This window comes from Prunus mume, linkage group LG2 (genome assembly GCF_029339155.1).
Source record: "Prunus mume cultivar Tortuosa linkage group LG2, ASM2933915v1, whole genome shotgun sequence".
In the NCBI taxonomy this organism is placed as follows: domain Eukaryota; kingdom Viridiplantae; phylum Streptophyta; class Magnoliopsida; order Rosales; family Rosaceae; genus Prunus; species Prunus mume.
The window spans coordinates 7,680,505-7,690,872 of NC_142699.1; the positions used below are offsets into that span (position 1 = coordinate 7,680,505).

The following is a 10,368-nucleotide window of genomic DNA, read 5'->3' on the forward strand; positions in this document are numbered from 1 at the left end:
GAATCACCACAGTATGCGCAATCTCATCCATGTATTAGGGTCGTTAGTTGGGAAGTCATAATTTGTGCAGCGAAAGATGCATAGGATACAAGTTTAGTAGGAATCTGAATTAGGATCTGAGTTTGAGTCGAGGTCGGAGTCAAAGTTGGGATTTGGGTTTGAATCATAGACAGATTCAAGGTCATCATTGGAGTCAGCGTCGTCATCATCATAGTCGTGGTCGGGGTCGGGGTCGTCAAAATAGGATCCTGATTCAGGATCGGGTTCGGGGTCGAAGTTTGCATCTATAGGAGCTGAGCCACCTGCTCACTCAACTCGGCTATGGTGATTGAGAAGGAGAGAATGAGTCAGTAGTGCTACCTCCACGAGGGTTGAAAAAATCATCAACCCCATAGCGGCGACAGGGGTTGGAAACTAAAGTCTGATACCATGCTAAAATAGGAGAACTATGAGAGAATATTTGTTAGTAAGAATTTTTTGTGTATTATTTTCCTTGTAAGAGGTCATATTTATAATATAACGGAACTTTAATAGGCAAGTAAATAATAAATTCATATTTCTATTTATAATAGGAAATCATGAATTAAAGTAAATCAAATATAATTATAATGGGAATCTTGCGATGAGTCCTTCTACTTTATTAACCAGTTTGGAGAGATAAGCTACATAGATTTCAAGTATAAGTATTGGATATTTCTCCTTCAGCTCAGCGTACTCCTCCCTGGCAGTAAGCTTGTCCATGTTGTTTGTGATCAAAGTCAAGGCTGCGTCGATGATAGGCTTAGCGTTATGCTGGTGCGCAAAGGTGTAGGTCGAAAGCGAATTGTCCAAGTTGAGGTTGGACACCAAGAACTTCTCGCAACAGTTCTTGAGATGCTGCACTTGGTATTTTTTAGCCAATACAAAGAGGTCACAGGCTAATTGCTGGTAAATGCAGACCACCTCAGCTGTGTAGAGGTAGTTGACAAAGGCATGAAGGGTGCCGTAAGACACATCGCAGATCTTGATGGTGCCACTCAGGCTTTCATCCATCTCATTCTCAAGCATGACATTGAACACCGGAGAACGGCTCACCTGATCCAGTGCCCGTCAAAATACATACATAATATCTAAGAGGAATTCAAAGTGTGCAATAATAATATTTTCCCAGGAACATATTAATTTTGTGAACAGTACTAGTAGCTGGCCAGGGGAGAGAAAATGACCCTAGCCAAATTATTCCAATAGTACAATTTCTGTATGGCCAAATCTTTTTGAAATTCAAAGGTACCTAAAAAAATTAATTAATTAATTTAAAGGATAATTAAATGTTGAAGATTAACCAAAAAAAAAAGAAAGACTAGAATTGTTGGAGAACCAACGCATTATACTGGAGCCAAGTAATTATAAAAGATATTTAGTCATATACCCATTTTTAGCACTAAAACTATAAATAAACCATACACCATTTAATTTCTATAAACAAAAAAAAAAAAAAACCAAAAAATAACAGCTGGCTCTATTGAATTTAATTTTAATTATTAAATTACTTTGATGCCCCATTGAGTATTTTAGGCTTTTTTATGAGGTTTTTGGGTTGGGTTTGTTTTAAGAAATCAATGGCAGTTTTGTAATTTTTAAAAGTCTTTTTGTTATGTTGTAAATGAGTTTTGGGTGTGTTTCTAAAGTCCATTTTATATAAGGTTTTATTTTTTATTTTTTATTTTTTATTAATAATTTGGGCTCTTATATTGGGTATTATAGTGAATCTCTCTAATTATAATAACCCTTATCCATTTCAAGTCAAATTTAGCTAAGTTTTGGCTAACTTTGCCAGCGAGTCTGGGAATGAAGACGTAAAACCACAATATATTTGACTAAAATACTTGAATTCAAGAAAAAGATAAAAGATAAAATACTCCATATGACAAATCACATTTATTAATAAATCATTCCTCCATTAAAAACACGTTTTTACGTGTTAAATTTTGATTTGCAAATATAGAGGTGTAAAAATAAAGTTGTAGACATGTTACAATGTGCCCTCCCTTGTACTCAAGTTTGATCCCCCTCTTTAAAAGATATAGAAAATTAAAAAATTAGATATAAACCCAAAAGTAATAGTGTTTATTAGGAATAACACACAGGTTATAATATTTCAATATAGACCCATTGGTTATTTATTCACCCCCAGCAAACTTACCATACTGAGATGATAAGTCAACTACTATTTATGGTTTGGATTTGTCAAAAATATTTATGCCTATTTTACCCGATACAACTTTTTATTTTATCAACCCTTATATGATTTAATGTTATCTCTGGGAATAAAAATGGGAAACAAATTTAGGTCAAAAATTATTGTGTTGAACTTTTTGAGAGAGGGATTATTCACAGTGTTCATGGTTGTTTATGGTGGTAAAGAATTTCCAGGGTCATTTAAGTACCTACGTAGAGGGCTGTTATGTGGTGTGAAGGCTTAAATTTGGCATTGGTGTGTTTAAAGGCGGGTCTTACGTTTGGTTTGTTCTTAGAATTTGGCAAGTTGTTGTCTTCATCTGTTTACAAGTTTGGGGCGGTTGAATTTTTATTTTTGGAGTATGATCTTAGGTATATGGGTAATACATGGTGGTTTTGATACCTGTTGTGGAGGTGGGTTATGAAGACAATCCAGAGTTTTAAATTCAAAATTTAAATTAGTAGTAAAAGATTCATAAAATCAGAATTTTCATCTTCTTGCCAAATTTATTTCAAAGGGCAATGGACATAAAAAATGAGATATGAATACTAGCTAGTGAGCCTAGATCAAAAGAAGAAAACACCTAAATAAAACCTTTTGGGCACGGATCTAAAGAAGACCCCATCTTTATTGTGAAACAAACAAAATTAAAGTGAAGCTATCAAAATATTTGAACAAAAATCAGCGATGGAGTAGAAAGTTGGCGAAATGTGTACTGACCAAAACGGCCTTATGGGCCGGAACGGGTATAGCGGCCTGGGCAGGCCCGCCGTCAGAGGCAAACAGAACGACGTCGGAGAAGGAATCTGGCTGGGACGTCGTGAGAAAAGCGACCTTGGCCTTGAGGTCCTCGTGGCACTTCTTGATGTCCTCGTTGCACTTCTTGCAGGTGCCGGCGTCGTATCTGGCATTGCAAGATATGCACTTCTTGAGGTCATCATCATCTTCAATGTACATTCCTCGATATGGGTTGAATGAAAAGTTAGGTACACGTTTAAGGGGCAAATCACCAGTATAACCCTTCTGTGCTGCTGCTTTATTAACCTGTTTGGAGAGATAAGCTTCATAGATTTCAAATACAAGTTGTGGATCCTTCTCCTTCAGCTCAGCGTACTCCTCCCGGGCAGTAAGCTTGTCCATGTTGTCTATGATCAACATCAAGGCTGCGTCGATGATCTTCTTGGCGTTATGCTGGTGCACGAAGGTGTAGATCGAAAAAGAATTCTCCCAGTTGAGGTTGGCCACCAAGAACTTCTGGCACAAATCTTTGAGATGGTGCACCTGGTATTTTTCAGCCATTACAAGGAGGTCACAGGCCAATTGCTGGTCAAGGCATACCACCTCAGTTGTGTAGAGGTAGTTGACAAAGGCACGAAGTGTGCCGTAGGACACATCGCGGATCTTGATGGTGCCACTCAGGCTTTCTTCCATCTCATTCTCAAGTATGGCATTGAACACCGGAGAACGGCTCACCTGATCCAATGCCGTCGAAATACATACATAATATTTAAGAGGAATTCAAAGTGTGCAATAATAATAATATTTTCCCAGGAACATATTAATTTTGTGAACAGTACTAGTAGCTGACCAGGGGAGAGAAAATGGAGAAATTTTTATATGTTCCAGGTACACCACGTGACTGGTGTACCATCCAATAAACATAGGACATGTGGAATTATTGTCTAACTTACTGCATTTCTTTTTATAACATGTGGCGGGCTGCATTGCAAATATTTCATGTCTTCCTGTCTATTGGATGGTACACCAACCACATGGTGTATCCGGAACACCCAAAAATTACTCGAGAAAATGACCCTAGCCAAATTATTCGAATATTACAATTTATGTATGTCCAAATCTTTTTTAAATTCAAAGGTCCCTCAAATTTTTTATATTTTAAAAAGGATAATTAAATATTGAAGATTAACACACCAAAAAAAAAAAGACAAAAGGACTAGAATTGTTGAAGAACCAAAGCATTATACGGGAGCAAAGTAATTATAATAACCCTTTAGCCATTTCAAGTCAAATTTGGCTAACTTTGCCGGCGAGTCTGGGAATGATTGAAGACGTAAAACCACAATATATTTGACTAAAATACTTGAATTCATGAAAAAGATAAAAGATAAAATACTCAGACTACAAATCACGTTTACTGAAAAATCATTTCTCCATTGAAAATATGTTTTTACGTGTCAAATTTTGATTTGCAAATATAGAGGTGTAAAAGTAAAGTTGCAGACCGGTTATAATGTGCCCTCCCTGTACTCAAGTTTGATCCCCCTCTTTAAACAATATAGAAAATTAAAAAAATTGGATATAAACCCAAAAGTAATAGGTTTATTACGTTATAAATTTCAATATAAACCCATTGGTTATTATTCACCCTAGCAAACTTACCGTACTGAGATGATAAGGAATTTCCAGGGTCATTTAAGTACCTACGTAGAGGGCTGTTATTTGGTGTGAAGACTTAAACTTGGTATTCGTGTGTTCAAAGGTGGGTCTTTCGTTTGGTTTGTTCTTATAATTTGGCAAGTTGTTGTCTTCATTTGTTTATAAGTTGGGGCGGTTGGATTTTGCTTTTGGAGTATGATCTTAGGTTTATAGGTAATACATGGTGGTTTTGATACCTGTTGTGGAGATGATCAAATACAATTTGGATGTGTTTAGTTTGCTAACTGTATAAGAGGTGATGTCACATATATAGATAAGTTGTTTTTCTTATTTATCCCATTTTCATGTAAAACTCTGCATATTTAGGTAAATTGTTGTCTGGTACGTACTTACCTCAAATGAAGGTCAATTATTCTCTTGACGAATTTTCAACTTCTTGCCAAATTTATTTCAAAAGGCAATGGACATGAAAAATGAGGTATAAATACTAGCGAGTCTAGATCAAAAGAAGAAAACACCCAAATCAAACCTTTTGGGCACGGATCTAAAGAAGACCCCATCCTTATTGTGAAACAAACAAAATTAAAGTAAAGCTATCAAAATGTTTGAACAAAAATCAGCGATGGAGTAGAAAGTAGGCGAAATGTGTACTGACCAAAACGGCCTTATGGGCAGGAACGGGTACAGCGGCCTGGGCAGACCCGCCGTTGGCGGCAAACAGAATGACGTCGGAGAAGGAATCCGGTTGGGACGTCGTGAGAAAGCGACCTTGGCCTTGAGGTCCTCGTGGCACTTCTTGAGGTCCTCGTGGCACTTCTTGCACGTGCCGGCGTCGTATCTGCCATTGCAAGATATGCACCTCATGTTGGGTTGGGGTTCTCAAAGATAAATAACAGCAAGAGAAGAAGTTTTAAGGCAAATGTAATTTCGTCAATTGATCAGTTGTGCTGCCTCCCCTGCCTTATTATGGTACGTAGTTTCCTTCGTCTGGAAGTAGTCCGCCACTTTTCTTTTCTTTTCTTCTTCTATGTTTAAGTTCCTTGCTTGCTCTAAAATCATTCGTATAAAAATAAATAGAGACAATGTTGCCCTTTATCTGTTAGTAGATTTTGACAGATATATTAGAATACTTGTTTATCTATTTACAGAAATGGAGAACCTGACTACTCGCCTTTGTTGGGAGCTTGTAAGGAAGGAAGGATATATTGTTGGAAGTTTGAAAGCAAATTATCCCACATCGGAGGAAACAAATGGTTTTCCATGCTCCATAGATTTCGAATACGAGTCGCGGATCTTTCTCCTTCAGCTCAGCGTACTCCTCCCTGGTAGTAAGCTTGTCCATGTTGTCTGTGATCAACGTCAAGGCTAGGTTGATGATCTGCTTGGCGTTATGCTGATGCACGAAGGTGTAGGTTGAAAGTGAATTGTCCCAGTTGAGGTTAGACTCCAAGAACTTCTGGCACAAGTCTTTGAGATGCTGCACCTGGTATTTGTCAGCCATTTCTAGGAGATCACAGGCCAATTGCTGGTCAAGGCATACCACCTCTGCTGTGTAGAGGTAGTTGACAAAGGCACGAAGGGTGCCGTAGGACACATCGACTGTCTTGATGGTGCCACTCAGACTTTCTTCCATCATATTCTCAAACATGGCGCTGAACACCGTAGAACAGCTCTTCTGATTGAGTACCCGCCAAAACACATGTTCAAAAGAATTCAAAGCTTGCATTTTTACAACAAATTCAGTTAGAATTACATTTCCCAGGATCATATGATCATCCACAAACATTAAAGGGATTATGATGCTCAACTCATAGCAAGTTTTGCGTAATGCCTTATGATGATGAACCCCGAGGACCAAGGCATTAATTAGAACAACAATACTTCAACACGAAAATGTTAATGCAACCAAGAGCACCCCCAGCAGCAAAATAGCTAAGCGATAACTAGTCCTAACCTAAGTCATTTTTAGCTAAAAGTCTTCCCAAAACACTCCTCCAACAGACTATATATTGATGAACAAGTAAAACCACAATATATTTGATCAAAACACTTGAATAATTCTTGAAAGGATAAGAATTTTTTCAGGAAAAATCACGCGTATACTACATCTACATTTTAATAACTCATCAAAAGTGCAAAAAGGAATTATCACAATAACACACACAGTACATATGTAATTGAGCACTGACCAACATGGCCTTAGGGGCAGTAACGGGTACAGTGGCATGGACAGAGCCATGTCGGAGAAGGAAGCTGGCTGGGGGTGGTGAGAAAAGCGACCTTGGCCTTGAGGTCCTTGTGGCACTGCTTGCAAGTGCCGGTCATCTCCGTTGTATTTGCCCTGGCAAGATATATGCAAATGTTCATGTTGGGGTGCTCAAAGATAAATAACCAGAGAAGAAATTCTAAGAAAATGTGATTACATCCATTGATCAGTTGTGCTGCCCCTTAGAGCATCCGCAATGGTTGCTCAATAGTTGATTTCAGTTCAGTTCAGTTCAAAAGTTAAATTTATTGAACTTTTGTGGCAGCTGTTGAAATTAACTGTAGTTTCACTTGCAGTGGTGCAGTTCAATAATTAACACTTCATACCATAATATTATGAAGGGTTAGTTTTTGTAACCTTTGTTCCCAAAATTTGTGCACAACACAGGCTTGATGGTCTTCATTCAATAGACTTAACCAAAAGCCAATAGGGAAAACAAAAACGGAAATCCTTAAAGAAACCTATAATCATTTCCCTCTTTGAACGGCAACAGCGGCGAGGATGGCAGAGGGTATTTGGGCCACCGGATTTGATGAAGGCCGTAGGAGTAGTTATTGAAAATGATGGCTTGATTTCATAGTATAAGGTTGTGAAGATCACTTGAAATGCATCAAACTGCACTTTATTCCTCACACAACCGATAATATTGTTAAACGTAATACATTTGTATCAGTTGTTAAAGTAGAGAGTTGTGTCTCTTGATGAAAAGATTATGTTTAGGAAGAGTTGTATCTCTTTAGAAGTCAAGAGTTGTGTCTGGAACTCTTGGAACTAATCCAAGAGTTATGTCTGTTTATCAAAAGGTCTGACTGTTATTATAAATAGCCATGTTATAGGCTGCTGTAAGATATATATCGAGAAGTTAACAAAAATCAGTTTGAATAATTTTCTGGTTTACAAACACTCTCTGCCTCAGTTTATATTTCCATCATTTACTTCAGTTTTGTGATCATTCCCCTAACAAATTTGGTACCAGAGCAGTATTTTGATCTTATCGCTACCGCTGTGATTAGCAATGGCATCAAGTTCAAATCCTCTACCATTGGGAATATCCAGAATCTAATGCCTATTTTTGATGGTGAGAATTATGAGTATTGGAGTGTTCAAATGAAGACTCTTTTATCTCCCAGGATCTTTGGGATATTGTTGAAGATGGGTATGAGGAGCAGGAAACATCAAAAGCAGGAAAGGAAACACAAGAAAAGCAGCAGACTTACAAGGAAAATAAGAAAAAAGATGCCAAGGCGTTGTTTCTAATTCAACAAGGAGTAAGCAAAAATCTCTTTCCAAGATTACTTCCAGCAACAACATCAAAGCAGGCTTGGGATATTCTCAAAATTGAGTTCAAAGGTTCAGAAAAAGTGATCTCCATCAAACTGCAATCCTTATGGCGGGAATTTGATAACTTACTTATGAAAGACAGTGAATCCATTCAAGTATTCTTCACAAAGGTTTCTGGGATTGTGAACCAAATCAGATGTTATGGGGACACTATTCCAGACAAGAAAATCGTAGAGAAAACTTTACGAAGTCTACCGCCAAAATATGATCATGTCAACTGTAATAGAAGAATCAAAAGATTTATCTACACTTTCTTTACATGAATTAATTGGTTCATTGGAAGCACATGAAAAAGAATCAACAGATCCACAGAACAATGTGGAGCAAGCTTTCCACCAAGGTGAATTCGAAAGAGAAAGAAGACAAACAAAAAGAAGGACAATTCCAGAAATCTCAAAATGGGAGAAACAAAAATTTTGGGCGTAGAAACTCCAACAAAGGAGACAATAGTTTCAATAATCAACAACAAGGCAAAGATACAATCATCAACAAGGAAGCAATAGCCCAATAATCAACAACGAAGCAGCCATTCAAATAATCAAAATGGAAGATCATCCCTTCAATGCTATGTTTGCAACAAATATGGGCATAAAAGTGCAGATTGTAGATACAAATGTACCCGGTGCAGGATACCCAACCATTCACAAAGAGACTGCAGATACCAGAAAAACAATGAAGCAAATTTTACGGAGAACAATGACTCTCAAGAGCAATTATTTTATACATCTTTCAGTTCTCATCAAGATTCACAAGATGTTTGGTATGTGGATAGCGGATGCAGTAATCATATGACAGGAAATAAGCGTTGCTTTGTCAAGTTAGAAGAAAAAGTGAACTCACAAGTCAAGCTTGGTGATGGAAAACTACACAACGTGGAAGGCAAAGGTATCATTTCTGTGCAAACAAAAGGAGGTACTCCAAAACTTGTCTATGATGTGCTGTATGTTCCTAATTTGGCTCAAAATTTACTAAGTGTGGGACAACTTTTGCAAAGAGGATTCTTGGTGAAATTTGAAGATGATTATTGTGTTATTTCTGATAAAAAGAATAACACTCTAGTGGCAAAGATAAAAATGACAGCAAACAAAGTTTTTCCGCTGCTGATGACATCAAAGGAAAACTTTGCTCTAGAAGCAGAAAAAGTTGATGGATCGTTGTTATGGCATTTAAGATATGGGCATTTGAATCAAAGAAGCCTGCAGCTGTTAGACCAGAAAAATATGGTGGTTGGACTTCCCTCTATTCACTCTGAAAAGGAAATATGTGAAGGCTGTATCTTTGGAAAATTCCATCGATTACCATTCTCACAATCATCCTGGAGAGCAAAAGCCCCTCTTGAATTGGTACATGCAGATATTTGCGGACCAACTCGTACACCATCCTTCAATAACAAAAGGTACTTCATTCTATTCGTAGATGATTTCTCAAGAATGATGTGGGTATATTTCTTAGAACAAAAGTCAGAAGCATTTTCTGTTTTCAAGCAATTCAAAGCTTTTGGAGAAAATCAAAGTGGTCACAATTTGAAGGTGTTAAGAACAGATCGTGGTGGAGAGTTTACATCAAATGAATTTTCTGAATATTGCAAAAGCAATGGTATTAAAAGAGAGTTGACAGCAAGGTACACTCCACAGCAAAACGGAGTTGCCGAACGAAGAAATCGTACCATTGTCGAGATGGCAAGAAGCATGTTGAAGGCAAAGAGTCTACCAAATACATTTTGGGCTGAAGCAATTCATACAGCAGTTTTTATTCTTAATCGGTCTCCAACCAAAGCAGTCAAAGATAAGACTCCTTTTGAAGCATGGCATCGTTTTAAACCAAAGGTGGATTTCTTCAAGATTTTTGGGTGCACTGCATATGCACATATTCCTTCTCAAAAGAGAGAAAAATTTGATGAGAAAGGTGAGAAATATATTTTTGTGGGATATAGTGATCACTCCAAAGCATACAGATTAATTGATCCAAGAACCAAAAGTTTGGTAATTTCTAGAGATGTTATTTTTGATGAACTCAAAGCTTGGAAATGGGAGAATTATGATATTGAAGTGCCAAGATTTTTTGAGGAACCAGATTTATCACATTCAGAAGAAACTCAGTTCCTACAAAGTCCAATTCCAAGTGCAAGAACATCTGATCCTAGTTC

The 10,368-nt window shown here is 37.4% G+C and overlaps 2 pseudogenes across 1 annotated transcript; both read right to left on the minus strand.

The window, feature by feature from the left end:
* Positions 1–579: 579 nt before the first annotated feature.
* Positions 580–5,535, minus strand: LOC103319894 (uncharacterized; annotated as a pseudogene). The gene is made up of 3 exons (XR_016123616.1): positions 5,271–5,535; positions 2,939–3,691; positions 580–1,074 (listed from the first exon to the last, which is right to left on the minus strand). The product of XR_016123616.1 is annotated as an uncharacterized LOC103319894 (transcript).
* A 218-nt stretch (positions 5,536–5,753) lies between these two features.
* Positions 5,754–6,341, minus strand: LOC103319893 (BTB/POZ domain-containing protein At4g08455 pseudogene; annotated as a pseudogene).
* Between the last annotated feature and the right edge of the window lie 4,027 nt (positions 6,342–10,368).